Raw genomic sequence first — 21241 nt, forward strand, 5'->3', positions numbered from 1 at the left:
TTTTGTTTGTCCCTTGAATGTTGCAAGAAGGGTGCACTGTCCTAACACAGGGATATTCTGACCTGAATAACTATTTAACTTAACACTTGCGGCACGCAACGGAGGTTTGCCCAGTTGTTTGTACGTGTCATGATTGAGCAATGAAACTGCAGCTCCGGTATCGAGCTGGAATGGTATGACCTTGCCATTTAAGTCCAAATCTACAAAAAGTTTATTGTCCTGGTGACGACAAGAGCGACCGTCTCATGCAATTTGAACTGACACTGGTACAGAAGCACTTGCGACTTGACGCGAGTTCCGGCGACATCGACGCACAGTATTTGTGGGAAGAACACAGTCACTGTTAGATACAGTGGCACTGGACGAAGTGGAATTAACTACATGAATGTCCATGGGCGAAGGTGCACGAGCCTAAGTATTCTTGGTTCGATTCCGGCGCGAAGCAAAGGGCCTCGAATGATTAAGAGTGTCTGATCTGAGCTTTTTCTGGGAAACACTTTGAACATGTCCTTTCTTATTACAGTAAAAACAAATAGCTTGGCGTGACGGCCAATTTTCACGCGAATGTTTAGTAGCACACCGCAGGCATGATTTCACTGCAGTTGTATGCTGTCATGGCACACCTGGTTTAGAGCGAGGCGGCAGCTGCGCGGACGCGTGCGAGGGCAGTTTACTGGGCCGTGCAGCACGCCCGGCGGACTGGGTAAATACTTTTCGAAGTTGGACCTAGCAGATGCGTACTTGCAAATCCCAGTGGACGCCGAATACCAGCGCGTCTTGGTGGTTAACACGCATCTTGGTTTGTACCGATTCAAAAGACTGCCATTTGGGTGTGCATCCGCCCCTGCATTGTTTCAGCAATATTTACAAACTGTTTGTGCGTTGGTGATGATGGTAAAGTGACGACCATACAAGAAATCATGGAACTTAGTGACACCAAACACGAGAGCCAAAGCTTCTTAATGTGGTATCACCGCCGGACACCACACTTGCTTGTCGCTAGCTACGTCGTCCATACAACTGGGGCGAGTGCTAGTCCGTATCTCGAGACCTGCCTTGTGGTGGTGCTCGGTCTGCGATCCCTGACAGTGGCAACACGCGGGCCCGACATGTACTAATGGACCGCGGCCGAGTTAAAGCTACCACCTAGCAAGTGTGGTGTCTGGCGGTGACACCACATATTCCTGGTATTTCATTACTCTACATTAATTATTTTTTGGTGTTGCAAATTTTTCCGCTAGTGTACCTGGCCTTTCTTTAACCATCCCTGGTGCAATGCAGAATTCTCTTCCCAGTAGCGAGAAAATGCCGTTATTCCAATTTTGAAATCAGATAAATTGCATCTTCAAACGGACAGCTGTCGTCCAGATTGTTTAATCAGTGTCCTGCAAGTTACTTGAAAATATGGTTAGTTGGAGGCTGTATTGTGTCCTTGAATCTCCGGATCTTTTGGCTTCGATGCAGGGTGCTTTTCGCCAAGGGCGCTCTACTGAAGATAATTTAGTCCACTTGAAGTGTGCTATCTGAACAGCTTTTGCTCAGCATCAGTTCCTTCTTGCAGTTTTCATTGATCTGCGTATATATCTTATGATACAACATGGTGCCATAACAGCCTTGCCACCTTAAAGGAGCGGGGCCTCCATGGCCCACTCCTGATTTTTATCCAGAACATTCTTCCATGTCACACTTTTTGGGTACAGGTTGGTGCCTCCTCTAGCATCCCCCCCTGCAGGAGAAGGGGCTTGCACAAGGTTCTGTTTTGAGTGTCACTCTCCTTTTTGTGGCTATCAATGATCTGGTGGCACCTGCATGACATATGGTGTCACCATCTTTTCTGTTCGACCGCGACGGCTATTGCTGGAGGCAGAATGCAGGGAGCAATACACCAAGCACAATCCTGGGCTTTCACTCATAGCATCCATTTTTTGGCTGCCATGACCTACGATATGCATTTCTGTCATTGTGTTTTTTAGGACCGGTCTTTGATGCCTAGTTGACATGGCTTCCCCGTCTTTGCCAACTAAAGCAGACATGTAGGTCGCACCTGAATGATTTAAAGAATAAACGTATATATTTAATTGTAAGATATTGTAAATTTATACCACTGGAACTCTTTCAAAATATTTGATTGCGTAATACTGCCAATAAATACAATGACTTTCTTTCTTCTGTTTATAATTGTAATAGATGTTGGACACTTTGACTCCAAGTATGTTATACAGAAACGCAGTGATTTTTTACAAAAGGCAAAACTATGTGTTCGAAGAATTGTGGAGAGGAGGGTACGTGATGTATTTTAAGTAGGTTATAAAGAGTAACTATAACAACAAAAACAATAAATTATTGATAAAATTATTTAATTGAATAGATAAAAAATCTACTCACCAAGCGGCAGCAGAACATACACATAAAAGACAGTGGCTCTTCCAGACAGAAGCATTGAAGGGGAAGGAAGAAAGGTAAAGGAAAAGGCCTGGAGAGTTCCAGGGAAAGGTGTGGATTTTGGGAAAGTCACACAGAACTGGGGATCAGGTGAGAAATAGAAACGACACATGTCATATACCAGCTATTATGTAAACACTGTTCAGCTTTCTACATCTGCATGACTACCACCAAATTATCAGTTAGGATAAATGGGCATAGTCATAGTGTATATCCTGGAAACTCACAATATCCTGTTGCAGAGCATGCTCTACAACATGGCATACATGACCTCGGCACTTGTTTCACCACACATGCCACCAGGATTCTTCGCCAGACACCAGTTTCTAAGAAATCCGCAGGTGGGAACTAGCACTACAACTTGTCCTTGGTTCTCACCACCCACCTCGCCTCAATTTACGTTAATTTCTCCTGTCTCAGCTTTTCTTCACTGTAATTACTCTTTGCTTCACTCCGTTTTAGCTTTCTACATCTTTCATTGTCTTTCCCGTCTATTTTCACTGCCCCCTCTCACAGCTGTTGCATACAATACACTTAGGTTCTCACTCTTATTATCTCATGTACAGTTTTAGTAGTAATCTCTGTCTTGCGTATTACCCTGTCTTCCACCTTTAAGCTCTCAGGTTTCTGAATCTTGCCCGATGCAGTCCCCAACAATTAGTCTCTCCTTCTCATCCTGTAAGGTAAGTCACCCATGAGCCATGGTTCTGGGTAACATTCCCAAAATCTACCCCTTTTCTTAGACCTCTCCAGTCCTTTTCCTTCACCCTTCTTGCTTCCCTTGCAACCATTCAGCCTGAAGAAAGAGTCACTGGATCCAAACACTTGCCTATCACAACAGTCTTTTATGTGTGTGTTCTGACACTGCTTGGTGAGTAGATTTTTTATCTATCCAATTAAATAATTTTATAAAGAGTATCTGTGTGTGATGTTTCAATTGGTATACAACTTGTTATAAACAAAACTCATTTTTACCATTTAATATGTTTCCAGATATTTACCAGTGGTAAAGATGAAATTGGGTTGATTGTACTTGGTTCTGACAAGACACAGAATCCACTTGATTACCCAAATGTGAGTGTGGAATTTCCTCTTGCACTGCCTACATGGCAGATGACATCCTTTGTCGAGAAATCTTTACATGAAAGTGAAATAAAAACAGATTGGATAGATGGTGTTGTTGTTGGCATGCAAGTCTTGAAAGATGAGCTAGAGTAAGTATTTAAAGCTGTCTGTTTCATGACATTCCTGGAACATGTTCCAGAACGTGTGTTACACATGTGACAGTGACATAGTTGTGACTTTATAAACTTGAATCAATATGTTTTTGTAATGAAAAAGAAACAGAAGGCACAATACCTGCAGAAATAGGAAATTTTTTTGTGTGATTTTACTGTATGAATGTTTTTTACAGTTTTTCAGCTCAATAATTAAGGAGGTATTGATACAAGGCTTTGCCAAAAATCCATCTGTCACCTACAAATCCAGCCCAGTCACTGACATTCCCTACCCCACAATATGACTGGGCCACCATGAAAGCAGCCACATCATTGTCAAATTCACTGAAACTACTGCATAGCAATTTGCTTGAGTATGGCTGCTGTTGTGGTCTTCAGTTTGGTTTAAGCACTGCGTCAATACCTTCTCTTCATAGCACTCGGCGGTTGCCATCTGCGACTGATTTTGCAAATGGCAAGAGAACTTTTCCTCTAGTTGCTTGTTTTTCACTGAAAGATGCAAATATTTTAGAACGTAGTGCCCTATGTATATCTGTTAGAATAGCCACAAGGTCTGAAAGTTATTTTCAAATGATTGAGCTCTTCTACAGAGTATTGAAATTCACAGATTCTTCCAACCTGGTCCACCAATATCTTACATACTCCTCTTCCTCCATGGATTGTTTCCAGTATTTGGAGATGAAACATTAGGCAGCAAAACGTGCCTTATAAACAAAATCTAATGAACATATAATTAAATTAACCAAAGATGTAATGTTGCACTCTCAGGTAAGACTGATCTTGAATGCAAAGCCAAAGTGGAAATTAAATGTACGCTGCAACATTCATCTCAGTTTTTGTTATTGAAATTATTCACAGTGCCATAGGGAGAACTGCGTTTATGTTTTTTTTAGAGTCAGATACATGCTATGGCACAGGGTGCTGTCCGTTATTCTCCTGACTATGATGTCCAGGAATGGTAGTCTTCCATCTTCTTTGGTCTCCATAGTGAATTTGATTTTGTGGCGTGTGGAGTTTGTCTCTTCCATGAGGCCAGATGACAAGTGTGTTAACCACATAACAGAAGAAGAAGAAGAAGAAAAGAAGAAGATGGATTTCCATTTGGATGACATCAGGGCCTCTTCCTCGAAGTGCACCGTAAACATATTCACAATCTCTGGTCAGAGTGGGCTGCCTATTGCGACTCCATCTGTTTGCGGGAGGGGGTGTGCCACGAGTCAGTGAAGTGGGAAAGTTGACCAAGTAATATGCGTGACGTGTCATGCCTCGACCGATATTGAGAACAGAATAAAAAATTCAGAGGCATTACTTTTCAGCACTCCCATGCATATTCTGTATGCAAGAAAGCAGGTTTTTCATTCAGAAATTCTATTTCAGTGTTGGTTGTTTACACGAAGACCGTGTTAAGCATAATGGAAGAAGGAGAAATGTTTATCAGCATTCCAGTTTCACTATATTGCTGCTTGCATTGCTCAGAATCTCATTTTGTGCGAACATAGAATTGGTAGGTTCAGGAGGGCCATGCTAAATGCCTTGAGGGCCTCAGTAGTGCCACCCAACTAGCACCTGAGAGGGCAGACAAGTGTTCGCTCATGCGTACGTGATCCTGCAGTGAAGTTGTGTACATTTAATCAGGAAGTGGGCTTGTATACAGTGAGACAAGTATCCACACAGACAATGTGATGGTATCTGGAGCAGCACAGACTGTCAAGCCCTTAATGCAGCTCTAGAGAGAGTTGAACTGACAGCGGTGCAACTGACAACAATGCCAGACACAGGAATGGCACTATGTCATCGTATCAGATGAGTCTCGGTTCTGCAACATCGTCACAATTGATGTACTTGTGTGTGGAGGCTCTGATGCCAACAGACCTGGCCAGATTGTACCTGTCATTCTCATGCGGGTCCAGCATGTGATGTGATGGTATGGAGTGCAACTGGATACATGTCACAACCTCTGGTTCACATAGCCAGTAATTTGGACAGCAGCCATTGCATTTGTGTTTTGTTAAGGCCTATCGCTATGCCCTATTTTCAAGGGCTCCGTGATGCTATCTTTTAACAGGATAATGCAAGACTACACATCACCTGAGCTGTACTGAGCTACTTCGACACAGAGAGTATTCCACTGTTGCCGTATCCAGCATTTTCTTCAAATCTGTCACCTGTGGAGAACGTCTGTTCACAGGATGCCAAGAGATGGGTATGCCACCAGTCGCCAGCCACCAGTCGCCAGCCACTACAGTTGAAGAACTCTGACATATGACATACAGTCGAGTAGCATGAAATGATGTACCCATGGCTGTAATCCAACCTCGATTTGATAGCCAGTGTGATGAGAGCTGTTCTGCTGTTCCAGTTTCAATACTGAAATTCATATATTATTTTTATGCTGTCCTAACCAGACTGGACTTTGGTGTCATACAGCATAAAATATCTTACAACGTGTTGAATCAGTGATGAGAAGTGTAGAACCGCCAGCAGGGGAAAGATGTTGGCAATGAGACAGCTTTTATGTAGAACAGCAGTACAGTGTTTCACAGTGCATAATGCTTCCGCAGATTGAGAACAAAATGTGTGGTTTGCTTTCATCCATTTTCACAAACATAGCCTTGAAAAATAATGTTGACATTGCTGTGCATTTCACTCTGAGGCATATTGCACTCTGAGAATGTTCATCGAATTCAGTTACTTTGTATTATATTTCAGTAACAGTGACATAATAGCAAATTGGACTGTATGAGTTTTTATGGATTTTTTTTCCAGACACACACTACCATTTCTTCAGATTTATTTAATTTGGGTATAAATCCTTTCCAGCATATATGCTGTACACAAAATGTTGAACATAAAATGTAGCTATCTGCTGATTTAACATCTTGCTGAGTATACCAGTACAATGTTTTGTTGTAACAAATAGTTCAATGTATTTTACACACTTATAAACTTATTTATACAGTTATAGTAATTTATATCATTACATTAATGTTGTACCTTAATGTTCTGGAAGACGATATTATAAGGAACCTCATACTTTTCCTGGATGATAGAGTTGTCTATAATGAATTATTGCCTGAAAAAAATATGCACAAATTTGAGTCAGATCATAACATTTCAATTTGGTCCAAAGATAGGCAACTGAGTTTAAGTTTTCAGAAATGTAAATTGGAGCACATCACAAAACAAAAAAAAGACAGTATTGTATGACTACATTATCAAATAATCACAGTCTTAATTGGTCAACTCATACAAATATCTGGATGAAATGAAATGGTGACATAGACTCACTTGTAGGCAAAGCAGAATGCAGACTTCAATTCGTTGGTAAGATACTGGAAAATGCAATCAGTCTATAGAGGACATTGCTTACAAAATACTTGTGTGGCCCATTCTAGAATATTGCTTAAGTATGACCCATAACAAATAAGGCTAATGGCAGACATTGAATGCATACAAAATAGTGTAGCATGATTGATCATAGATTTATTTGATGCATGGGAGAGCATCAAGAAGCTACTAAAAATTGGAAATGCCAGACAAGTGAAGATAGATGCCAAATATATGACAAAACCTAACTTATGAAATTTCAGGAACCTGTATTAAGTGAGGTATTTAGGGATTATACAATAACCGCATATGTATCACTCCTATAGGGACCATGAAGGCAAGATTAATTACAGCATGCACAGAACCATTTAAAGAATCATTCTTCCCACACTCCACATGAGCATTGAATGGGGAAAACCCGTAATGTGTGGTACAAGAATGTACTTTGTCGTACAACCCACAGTGGTTTATACAGTGTGCATGGAGACATGGAATCAGTTGACAGTAGCTGGGTAATGGTTCATATTGATTCCCATTTCCCTGTTGCAGTAGGTGATCTTATGCCTCTAATTATTTTTTCATTGCTATCTTAACTTGCATTCTTCAATTCAGTTTATTAACCCTTCATATCTCTTGGTATTATTGCAAATGTACAGTTAACTTTTAATTAATTTGTATTTTCAATTTTTCAACTGGAGTTTTGTTTCATATGCAGCAGCAATGTTACAAATTATTTGTTTCAGTTTCATTAGAATAATTTGCTGTTTCACAGGTGCCTTGAAGAAAATAAAATATCTCGAAAGTGTCTTAATGACAACCGATGGCCTCATGTCGACAAGACAGCTGGTTGCCTTGCAGAGGGCAGGGCTTGACGGTCTGAACATCAGCTTAGACACACTGCAGTCCCAATGCTACAACCAGATCACGAGGAGGAAAGGCTGGGAGCGTGTCATGGCTGGCATAGTTCTAGCCTTGCAACTTGAATACGACCCTGTGAAGGTATTACTAGTGCAGCTGTCATCGCATGCAGACTTTCATAAGCAAAAGATATAAATCTGTTGTTAAGAATATCAATACAATAATCACCATTTTAAAGCAGTACGCCCTCACCCTCACCCCCATCCCCGCTCCCACCCTCACCCCTGTCTCCACACTGCAGCTGTAAGTGAAGGAAGGTATATTAAGACAGAGGAAGTAAATTTTAGTTGACGATGCTAACTGTTTCGTAGTTTATACAACATAAAAAAGTATGCCTTGCAAGTTTACCAATTAAATATCTTATATTTTCCTCCCAAGAGAGTCTAATGAGACTCAAGATCTTTACAGTTTCTCTTTTTTTCTTTTGTGTCTTTAGTTTAAAATAAGTTTCCTCTATTGTGGTGTTGTTTTGAAAAAAAACTCCATTGTTTGGAAAAATTATTCTTAATTCTGTAGTCACATTTTTGTTGTGTCTAAGTACTACTGGTTTCAGTAGCAAGTACCAGCATCAGTTCATCTTATTATCAAAAATTTCTTTGCAAAATAAAAGCTGACCACTGTGTTCAAGCGGTTCTAGGCACTTCAGTCCGGAACCGTGCTGCTGCTACGGTCGCGGGTTCGAATCCTGCCTCAGGCAGGGATGTCCTTAGGTTAGTTAGGTTTAAGTAGTTGTAAGTCTGGGGGACTGATGACCTCAGATGTTAAGTCCCATAGTGCTTAGAGCCATTTGAACCATTTTGCAAAATAAAAAGCCTCTGTACAACTGCAAACTAGACATACCATTTTCAGGGTGCAGTTCACATCTATTGAAAGCACAACAGTGACCTTTACTTTTAGTAGATAAGACACCTACTGGGGTAGGTGACTTGATGAATGCACACAAGAAGTTGTCATTTATTCCATATGTAGCTACCATGCAGACTCATATTTTGTATTAGTTTGTCCTTACTCTTCCAAAAGGTTAAACCTTGTCTCTGCAGCCACAGCTTCCTCTCTCCAGCAGTTGTCTTCATTTCCATGTGTGAAGAAAATCCCATTCATTTATCATATTGTTTAAGTAGGATGTTCTCAGTCATCCCCTTGTTTTCTTACCTACGATCTTGCCTTCAGAAATTTTTTTAAAAGATTATCGTCTCCAGTTAAGTGTCCAGTGTATTTTGCTTTGCCCTGGCCTATAACTTTCAGTGGTTCTTTCTTCTCTCCTATTTCCTTTAATTTTTCTGTCAATGCAGCTAGTTCTTGTACTTCTCCTCCAGAACCACATTTCAGCAGGTTTGAGGCGAGCTTCCTTTGGCTTTTCTAATGTACAGATTTTGCATCTGTGTGTCAGAACACTCCACACAAAGGTCTTTACAAATATTTTCTTAATGTGGAAGCTGATATGTTTATTCAGTTGCAGCTTCTTCTTATTTTGGAAGGAACTCTTCACCTGTGCTATTCTTTTCTTGAATGCCTTGAAATATTGATTGTTTTCTTGCAAAATTCTACTGAGATATTGAATTTCAGTTCCTTTCTTGAGTTGCTCATTGCCTGTTCTTGTGTCAGTTCTACCTCCACCTCCTTTCTTGTCCGTAGCCATAACTTTTGTCTTCTTTTTATTCATTTTTAGCTTTACTTTTACCACTTCTTGATTTAAGGCCTGAAATATTTTATTTAGTTCCTACTCTGATTTACTATTGCGATGACATCAATCTGCAGTGTATATGCATGCAATTAAGTTTCCATATCGACATCATGCTCCAAAAACCACCTAACTGTGTGTGGCAGGGGATACGTCTCATGCCACCAACTGATCCCTTCTGCCTTGTTCCATTTGTGAACAGTGCTTGGGAAGAATGACTGTCAGTATGCTTCTGTATTATCTCTAACTTCTCAAATTTCCTTCTCGTGATCATTTCGTGAATTGTATATGAGAGAAACTATTATGTTGTCAGACTCTTCTCAAAAACTACTCTCTCAAAATTTGGGTAGTAAATCTTTCCGTGATGCACAACTGCTCTCTTATGGCATCTACCACTGGAGTTGCTGAGCATCTCTGTAATGATCTCACAGTGCCTAAATGATCCTGTGACAAAACACTCCGCACTTCATTGGATCTTCTTTCTCTCTTCTGTCAGTCCTACTGGTTAAGGACACAGGGGTAATTTACATTCACTTAAGATTCTTCCTGTGAATCTTAGTCTGGCATCTGCTTTTCTATTGCTGTTTCATGTGGTCATTCCACTTTAAGGTTGCTCTGGATAGTTACTTCTAGATATTTTATGGTAGATTCTGTTTCCAGCAATTTGTCATTAATAGTGTAGTTGTACAGTATTGGATTTCTTTTCCTGTGTGTGTGTGTGTGTGTGTGTGTGTGTGTGTGTGTGTGATATGTTACATTTATTTATGTGCAGGGTCAACTGCCAGAGCCTGCATCATTCACCAATCTTCTGCAGGTCATTGTGCAAAGTGATACTGCCTTCTGTTGTTGCTACTTTCTGATGGACAAGTGTAGTACCTGTGAACAATATTAAGGAGCCTCTGACACTTTCTACTGGATCATTTATATACATTGTAAATGTAATGGTCCTATCACATTTCCTTGGCATATTCCAGAAATTACCTGTTGTTGTTATTACTTCCTTGATGAACATATTAAGGAAGTAAGGTGATAGAAGGCACCCGTCTCTCACTGCCCTTCTGGTTTTCCCTCTTTCATATCCGGTACAGTACTCTGACTTTTGTATATACTCAAAATTAATCATCTGTCCTTCCACTTTGGACATTACTTTAAGGAATGATGATATAATGGTAATCTGTTTATTAAACAATATTTTAACGATACACTATGCTTTCTGATCGTATAGTGGCTTGATGATGGAATTTGATACTGAAATTGGTAATCATTAGACAAAATAAAAGTGAAGCTATAATAAAAGAAAGTAATATTTTGGATCACGTCAGTTGTTGTTCCAAACAACAGCACGTCAGGAATAGGTTCAAATGGCTCTGAGCACTATGCGACTTAACTTCTGAGGTCGTCAGTCGCCTAGAACTTATAACTAATTAAACCTAACTAACCTAAGGACATCACACACATCCATGCCCGAGGCAGGATTCGAACCTGCGAACGTAGCGGTCACTCGGTTCCAGACTGTAGCGCCTAGAACCGCACGGCCACTCCGGCTGTCCAGGAATAGGTACTAAATTATTTGTCCGCTGATGACCTCACAGCTTAGAACACTAAAACACAAATGTTAATTGTTTGTTATGTGCCCTGGTAGAGTTTACAACTGTTTACAGTTCACGATTGGTTGTTGGAGATTCAGCGTTACTCACATAGTGTATTTAGTGCACAGTGCAGAAAAAGGCAGTGTCCAGAAAAGTAAACAAGTGTAAAGGCAAAAGTTTCATGACAGGATGTTGTGTCACCATACTTGGAAGACAATTATAGCCAAAGACAGAAATTTAAAAGAAACTGGCTCATTTGAGCTGCGGAGACCAAGTCGAGGATTCTCAGTAGATAATTGTTAGCACAGTAGAATTTGTAAAGAGACAATGTCAGTTCATGTGAGGGAAGGTTGGTTGGTAAGTACCTATCAGCTTTCTCATAAAACTCACAATTTGAAGAATACACATCAAGGGAAAGGTAGAAGTCCAACAGTGTCAAATCTAGACAATAATATCGATCATCCAACAGTTTTGCAAAATCCCCAGTTGTACTTACTTTACTTACTTACTTACTTACTTACTAACTTACTCAGATTTACTGTGTACCATACAAGGAATTGGTTTCCACTAGTTCACTCGATCAGCTGCCAAGTTCTCACCTTCCTCCAAGTTTGTGTCCATGCATTGAAGATTCATTGCAAAAGTTCCAAGTGTTAAAAGGTCTTCCTGTACATCTGTATCTGTCCATTGATTTCCACAACATTGTTGATTTTGGGATTCTTCCACCTTACATGCGTAGAACATAACCTGCAATCTTCAGTCTTCTTTCAACAATAATTTTGTGCAGGCTGTGTAGACCTCGTATTCTCAGCACTTCATCGTTTGTAACTTGGTTGGGTTAACATCTTCATAATTCATCTCTAGCATTGTTGGTGAAAAATAAGGAGACTGTGTGCTGATTTTACTGACATTTTCCAAGTCTCACACATAAAAACGATAAAGGTGTACAGTCAAAGCTTTGTTGACATATTACAGACCTAATTGACATATGGACCAATTTTCCAGTTCTGCTGGTGATTTCTGCATCTGTGACCTCATTATTACATATAAAGCTACCGAGATATGGCAATCTGTCAACATCTTGTAGTATCTTCTATTGCACTGTAATCGGGGAAGAGACGAGTAATTTCCACTTACTTTGCACATTCTGTTTGCCTTATCTCTATTAATTTTCAGCCCTACACAATAGGGCATTTAATGAGAAAGCGGATAAATATTAACTTGATGCCTTCCAAGGAGATGGTCTCTGCTAAGTCTCTACTCCTTCAAGTCTGACTATGTAAGTGTAGACCAGAGATGGTTTAAATTCAGAGAAATAGTATTGACATCAATTAAGAGATATATACCAAATAAACTGAAAGGATACCAAATAAATTAAAAGGGTGGTGCACAAAATATGTCTAAACTCAGCTGCAGAAGCAATGAAAAAAAGCATGTCAAAATTTAAAAGAATGCAAAATCTCCAAGATTAGCGATGTTTTACTGAAGCTCGAAACTTAGGGTGGGTTTCAGTGCAAGATGTGTTTAATAGTTTCCATAGTGAAACTTCGTTTTGAAATCTGGAAGAAAATCCAAAGAGGTTCAGGTTGAATGTGTAGTACACCAATGGCAAGACACAACCAACACATTCACTGTGCAATAGCTGTGGTAATGTTACTGATGACAGTGCTACTAAAGCAGGGTTACTAAACACGGATTTCTGAAATTTCTTCACCAAAGACAACAAAGTAAATATTGCAGTATTCAAATCAAGAACAACTGCAACTGTGAGTAACTTAGTAGTAGCTCTCCTCAGTGTAATAAAGCAGTTATGTTTCTTTCAGAGAATACTGATACAATAGCTCCATTAGAAATCATATATAGCCGCTCATTTGATAAAGATCCATACCTAGGGACTGAAAAGTTGCTCAGGTCACACCAATGCTCAAGAAAGAAAAGAGGAGTAACCTGATAAATAACAGACTCATATCACCAATGTTGATTTGCATTAGGATTTTGGAACATATATTGTGTCTGAATATTATGAATTATCTCAAAGATAATGATTCATTGATAAATAGCCAAGATAGATTCAGAAATATCGACCTTTTAAAACACAGCTAGCTCTTTAGTCACACAAAGTAATAAGTGCTGTTGACTGGGGATCTCAAATTGATTCCATATTTGTAGATTTCCAGAAGACTTTTTGAAACAGTTCCTCACAAGCATTTTCTAATCATATTGTGTGCCTATGGCGTATTGTCTCAGTTGTGCAACTGGATGTGTGGTTTCCTGTCAGAAAGGTCACAGTTCATAGTAATTGATGGAAATTCATCAAGTAAAACAGAAGTGATATCTGACATTCCTCAAGGAAGTGTTGTAGACCACCTGCTGTTGCCGATCTACATTAACAATTTAAGAGAGAATCTGAGCAGTCCTCTTAGATGATGCTATCATTTACAGTCTTGCAAATCATTTACTGTCTTGTAAAGTGATCAGATGATCAAAATGAACTGCAAAATGATTTAGGCTACCTATCCATATGATGCAAAAAGTGGTAACTGACATTAAATAATAAAAATTGTTATGTCATCCGCATGCGTAGTAAAAGGCATCTACTAGATTTTGGTTACATGATAATTCACGCAGATCTAAAGGCTGTGAAGTCTACTGAATACTTAGGAATTACATTTACAAATAACTTAAATTGGAATGCTCACATAGATAATGCGGTGGGAAAGCAAACAAAAGACTGTGATTTAATAGTAAAACATTTAGAAGATTAGGATTACTAAAGAGACTATCTACAACTATACTAGTCAGTCCTCTTTTGGAGTATTCTGCATGGTGTGGGATCCTTACCAGATAGGACTGACAGGAGACATCATTTAAAAGTTCAAAGAAGGGCAGCTCATTTTGTATTATTGGCAAACAGGAAAGTGCATGCCACAGTTATCGCCTGTGAATTGGGGTGGCAGTCATTAAAGCAAAAGCATTTTGCTGGAGCAGGTTCTTAAAATTTCAATCATCAACTTTCTTTGTTTGGCACGGCACTTGGAGGGCGACGGTTCAGTCTTCACCCATCTGTCTCTTTTGTCCCATGTCCTGATTATTTTCTCCAGAACTGAGTTAAATAGAGTAGGTGATGGCCATCCTCATGCCTCACTCCTGTCTTTACTTTGAACGGTTCATAGATGTCTCCCATGCGCTTCACTTTCGATATTGCATTTCTCATGTTTCTTGTCATATTAACATCAAAGATAATGATAATGTGCAAGAATAATGTAAGGCTAGCATCTTTTTAGTCACATGTTTCTGCTGATACAGCTTATATTGTACACCTGGAAATACAATGTCAATTTTGTTCTGATGACAACACATGTCACCTGGGAATAGTAGATGTACTGGCAATGGTTTCAGTGTCATCCGCCAACAGATAGTGTAATGGCATAGCTATCAGAATGCTATATGTGTCTACCCTTTAATAGGAAATGCTCACAGCCAGTGTGATGCAGACATGTGAAGCAAGCAGGCAACCATGCCAGGAAGGCACACTCGTGATTCTTATAGCCAACGAGTGAGTTTAAAAAGGGGTCAAATTGTGGGCTTCCGAGTGACAGGATGGTCCTTTCGGGGGAATTTCCACACAAGTTAAATGTGCTGCGTCAGTAATGCAATGTTGCTAGTATCAGTAGTCACGTGAACATTCTCACACACGTAGTCGAGGTTCTGGACATCCACACAGCACAGATGCTCACTAGGATTGTTGTACTGAAAGGGCAGCAGTTGCAGATTGTATGGCTACCACAGCACAGATAAAAGGTCTTGTGAGCCCCAGATGTGTCAACACAAACTGTTGCGAAGCAGTTATTGCCAATTGCGTTATGGACGTGCACACATCTATCCTGTCTTCCAATCGTGCCTCAGCACTGACATGCATGGCTCGAGTGGTGCCATCAGAGGATCTCTTTGAGGATGGCATGGCACGCCATGGTTGTAAGTGATGAAAGCAGATTCCGCTCGCACACAAGTGATGGTCGTATCAGCAAATGACATAAATCTGGTGAGCACTCTCTTGTAGAGTGCATTTGTCCAAGATACAGTGGCCCCACCCCAGGCCTTACGGTCTGGGGTGCGATAAACTACAACTCTCATTCATCTGTGGTGTTTCTGCACTTGGTACATGCAGAATGATGTTACACCCGTTATTTTTGCATTCTTGCAACTGGAAGGTAATGTACTGTTCCAACAGTATAGTGCGGACCTACACGCTGCCCACGAATCTCAGTGTTCTCCGAAAGATGAGCAGTGACTTCCCGGTGCAGCATGTTCTACGAGTTTGTCTCCAACCGAGCACATGTGGGAACATGGGATGAGAAGTGACTCGTGCAACTTCTCAACCAACAACTCTTACATAACTATGTGAACAGATTGAGCATGTGTGACATAATTTATCTCAGGACAGTTCTTGTCATCTGTACTATCGACTGAATGCCATAGTCAGTGCCTGCATTGTCACCAGTGAGGGCTACACCACGTACTAATGTGTGTTTTGGCACAGGTCGATACATGCTAGCTGAGAAGCATTTGCAGTATTGATCTGTAAATGTGATCATTTCATGTACTCCATATGCACTGTTGCAACATTAAATCTAGAGTGAATTTTCTTCTGGCAGTGGGCACAGACTTTTACCTCACAACTTTGATACATTTTACTTTTTCTTTTCTTAGTCTTTATCCCCTGCTATCACAGTCTCAGCATGTTAATGTGGATTTGGCAGTATTAGTGGTAAATTGTGGCCAGATGCCCTTTCCATGCCACCTCCCCCCCCTCCCCCCCTTCCAACCCACACCAGGGTGAAAGTTATGTACCCTGTATCTGTATGTATCTAATATTATCATGTGTGAAAGTGTGAGAACGTTGTCAAAATGTTTGAGGATCATGTAACTGATGGAAATGGAAATGAGCGTTTGGCGTCATTGGCCGGGAGGCCCCTCGCGGGGCAGGTCCGGCCGCCATAGCGCAGGTCGTATTACATTCAGCGCCACATTGGGCGACCTGCACGCCGGATGGGGATGAAATGATGATGAACACAACACAACACCCAGTCCCTGAGCGAAGAAAATCTCCGACCCAGCCGGGAATCGAACCCGGGCCCAGAGGACAGCAATCCGTCACGCTGACCACTCAGCTACTGGGGCGGACATGTAACTGATGTGGGGTGTGCATACCAGTCTGCTATTCATCTAGTCGGATGTGGACAACAGCCTAAAAACCATGTCCACACTGGCTCTAGCTTCATGCTAACGTTGGCATGTACCCAGGAGTATTACAATTTCAATAGAGTACAGTAGAGTTTTAATGATTTATACAATACTTTTATGTCATGAATTTTAAAGAATTGATTGAAGATGTCTTTCTGTTGTTGTTTAATTTATGATATAGCAGCAACAGAAAATCCAACAGAATATGTTAATTATTCTGGTCTTGTTCATTTCCGTATTTGTTCTGTGTTAAAGTAATTGTTCAGATGCATACAACATAAAAGTAAAAGTAAGGTCTATGATGACAGGCAGTGACTGGGCAGTTGTCCTGACAGCAGGTAGGGTGCAGCCTTTGTTCACCGTGGCACTAGGAGGGAGAGGGTTATGGCCTATCACCTCAGCTTCCTTTTACCCGTGGGAAATATCCCCAGGAGTCACCTGATAGCAGGTTGGCGTCACCTGGGGCCATCCTGCAGTCACTGGAACAAGGAAAAATCCCAACCTTTTATGTTTTATGGGGAATCGAGCCCAGGACCTCCTGATTGGAGTCTAGTGCGCTACCCACTAGACCACCACAACCACCGTGCTTATGGGCCTCAGTGCCTGACAGAGGATTTATCAAACCACTTTCATACTGTTTCTCTACCGTTCCACTCTTGAACAATGTGTGGGGAAAAGTAACACTTAAATTGCTCTGTGTGATCTCTGATTTGTTGTGTTTTATTATAACGATCATTTTTCCCTATGAAGATGAGTGCTATGAAAATGAAAATGTTTTTGCATTTGGAGGATGAAGTTGGAGACTGGAATTTTGTGAAAAGTTCTTGCCACAGCAAAAAAGTATTTCTTTTTGTGATTACCATCTCAACTCGCATATCATGTCCGTGACTCTCTCTCTCCTAATATTTTACAATAATACAGGCTGAGCTGCCCTCATTTTGACTTTGATTTCCTCCATCATTCGTATCCCATGGTGTACTTGTGCATTGTCATCTTGAAACACAACCAATGATCATCCAAATGTCAACTATATGACACGACAGTAGGTTCGAGGATCCTATCATCATATTGCACAGCCCTCAAATAGCCTCATTAGAAATGAGATATGTCAGACATCTGTATACCATACTGGCCCAAAACATGACCGATCCATCTGCCTGCTAAACTTAAAAGACTGGACTGCAGGTCTGAAACTCATTTTTCCCTGGAGCGGACACAAATGAACAAGAATTCTCTGTGGCTCTGAACAGTAGCTGAGCACAAGCAGACACCATTCTGTTGCATTTGGTTAGCATGGACAGGTGTTCACTCATGTTCTGCCCATTATCAGTCTTTCGGTGAACTGTCAAACGAAGTCTCCATCATCTCTGCATTGGTGAGAGCAGGAGAGAAAGAGCTAAATTCTGGTGTTTCATCAGTGAACTTTTGTCTTCAACTCAAGATCTTTGAGCAGCAGAATGGTCTGAAGAGAATGTACTGTTTCTGATAACAGAATAGATGCTCGTGAATTCCAAGATGTCCACACCATAAATGCCAAATAAAAAGAAATACAATTGACAGAGGGTTCTGAGGTACTGCAAACATGAGAAAGATGATAATTACAATAGATACTTTCATCAGCCAGGAATGGAGTGAATAAGCACGAGCTTTGTATTTGTTTTTATTAAAAAAAACAGCACAACAAAGTTCCTTGAAAGTAAAGATGTACAAAAATATATCCATCATGCTGATTAAAATTACGTACATACCCCACACGAGCTTTGTATTTGTTTTTATTAAAAAAGATCAGCACAACAAAGTTCCTTGAAAGTAAACATGTACAAAAATGTATCTATCATGCTGATTAAAATTACGTACATAACCCACAAGCCACCTTAGTAATTTCTTGCCCTGTTCCACTGACAAATAGTGCTAGGATAAATGATAGTCTATATGCCTCTGTACAAGCCCTAATTTCTCTTGTCTTTGTGGCCTTTACATGAATTGTAAATTGGTCGCTGTAGGATCGACCTAAAGTCAGCTTCAAGTACGAGGTACCTAAATAGTTTAATGGTGTTTTGTGAAAAGAATATCATCTTCCCTCCAGGGGTTACTATTTGAGTTCATGAAGCATCTCTATAATACTTATGTGCTGGTCAAACTTACTGGTGACAAATCTCTGAATTGGTTCAATGTCTTCTTTAATCCAGTGTCATGCAGATCCCAAACACTCAAGCAATGCTAAACAATGGGTCACACTAGTGTTGTGTCCTTTACAGATAAGCTACACTTTCCTAAAATTCTTGCAATAAACCTATTTGGCCATTTGCCTTCCCTACAACCAATTTTGCTTGTTTCATGTCTTACTGCTTTGCAACATTATGCCTAGGTATTTAATTGACGTGACTGTCAAGCAGCATACTACTGATGCTGTATTCAAACATCATGGGATTTTTTTTCCTTCTCATCTGCATTAACCTACATTTTTTTAATATTTACAGTAAGCTTCCATTCATCTCATCAATCACAAATTTTGTCTAAGTCATCTTATATCCTCCTATAGTCACTCAACGGCGACATTTGCTCATACACAATAGCGTCATCAGCAAACAGCCTCATAGTGCTGGCCACGTTGGCTGTCAGATCCTTAATGTACACTTATTAGCCAAAACATTATGACCACTGCCCACTGCTAGTGGCATTGCGGGCATGTGATGCAGTAACAAAAATATGTAAATAGAGCAGACACAGATGGGGGCTCACTTTAGGGAAGATATGGGCTGCAAATGGGGAAATCAGTTGAGATAAGTGATTTTGATAAATGTCAGATTATTATTATGCTGAGCCTGTGACACACATCTCAAAAGTGGCAATGCTGGTCAAATGTTCATGTGCTATCTATCACTAGGTGCTAAATGGTTAGACATCCATGACTCTTCACAGTACTTGGGGTTTGGCGGCATGTCTGGCTGCAATGTAGGATAGATGGTGATTTGTAGCAACTCTGCTGAAAGAGCACAATGCTGGTGCACGCACAAGTGTTCCATAGCACACTGTTCATTGTAAATTCTGGAACACGGAGCTCCGCAACAGACCACTCCTACATGTTCACATGTCTACCCAACAACATCATCAGTTGTGATTGCAGTGGGCACAGGACCATTCGGATTAAACCATCAATCAATGGAAATGTTGGCTCTTTGGGTGAATCCCATTTTTGCTACACTAGGTTGATAGGTGTCTCCACAAAAACCATCATTGAGATGAATGGCAGCTCCAAGTGTGCAGCACACCACGGATGCTGGCTGGTGGGAGCAGCATTATGCTTGGGAGACATTCTCCTGCACTTGCATGTAGTAATCGAAGACATGCCGACAGCTGTGAATCACCTGTGTCCCTTCATGCTTGATGTCTTCCCCGACAGCGATGTCATTTTTCAGCAGTGTAAATGTCTGTATCTCAGAGCCAGAATCATGCTACAGAGGTTTGAAAAGCATTATAGTGACGTCACGTTGATGTCTTGGTGGCCAAATTTGCCTGATGTAAACCTAAAGAACCCATCTGGATCACTATCGAGCATCATTACCACGTATGCAAATCAGTGATATGTTATTTACGTGAATTACAAGACCTGTGTGTAGACATCTAATGCTTCATACCTCCTCAAACCTAACAACAAGCTGTCTGATCCCTGATATGCAGAATCAGTGATGTATTTTGTCCCAAAGATGGACAAACAAGCTATTAAGCAGGTCATAATGTTTTGGACCACCAGTCTATACAGGATGTTACAAAAAGGTACTGCCAAACTTTCAGGAAACATTTCTCACACACAAAGAAAGAAAATATGTTATGTGGACATGTGTCTGAAAACGCTTACTTTCCATGTTAAAGCTTATTTTATTACTTTTCTTCAAATCACATTAATCATGGAATGGAAACACACAGCAACAGAATGTACCAGCATGACTTCAAACACTTTGTTACAGGAAATGTTCAAAATGTCCTCCATTAGCGAGGATACATGCATCCACCCTCCGTCACTTGGAATCCCTGATGCGCTGATGCAGCCCTGGAGAATGGCGTATTGTATCACAGCCATCCACAATATGAGCACGAAGAGTCTCTACATTTGGTACCGGGGTTGCATAGACAAGAGCATTCAAATGCCCCCATAAATGAAAGTCAAGAGGGTTGAGGTCGGGAGAGTGTGGAGGCCATGGAATTGGTCTGCCTCTACCAATCCATTGGTCACCGAATCTGTTGTTGAGAAGCATACGAACACTTCGACTGAAATGTGCAGGAGCTCCATTGTGCATGAACCACATGTTGTGTTGTACTTGTAAAGGCACATGTTCTAGCAGCACAGGTATGAAATCATGATAACATGCTCCATACAGCGTCGGTGGAAGAACATGGGGCCCAATCAACACATCACCAACAATGCCTGCCCAAACGATCATAGAAAATATGTGTCGATGACGTGATTGCACAAATGCGTGCGGATTCTCGTCAGCCCACTCATGTTGACTGTGAAAATTTACAGTTTGATCATGTTGGAATGAAGCCTCATCCGTAAAGAGAACATTTGCATTGAAATGAGGATTGACACAATGTTGGAGAACCATTCGCAGAAGTGTGCCTGTGGAGGCCAATAAGCTGCTGATAGTGCCTGCACACGCTGTACATGATATGGAAACAACTGGTTCTCCCATAGCACTCTCCATACAGTGACGTGGTCAATGTTACCTTGTACAGCAGCAACTTCCCTGACGCTGATCTTAGGGTTATCGTCAACTGGACGAAGAATTGCCTCATCCATT

This window comes from Schistocerca piceifrons, chromosome 3 (assembly GCF_021461385.2).
Source record: "Schistocerca piceifrons isolate TAMUIC-IGC-003096 chromosome 3, iqSchPice1.1, whole genome shotgun sequence".
Taxonomy (NCBI): Eukaryota; Metazoa; Arthropoda; class Insecta; order Orthoptera; family Acrididae; genus Schistocerca; species Schistocerca piceifrons.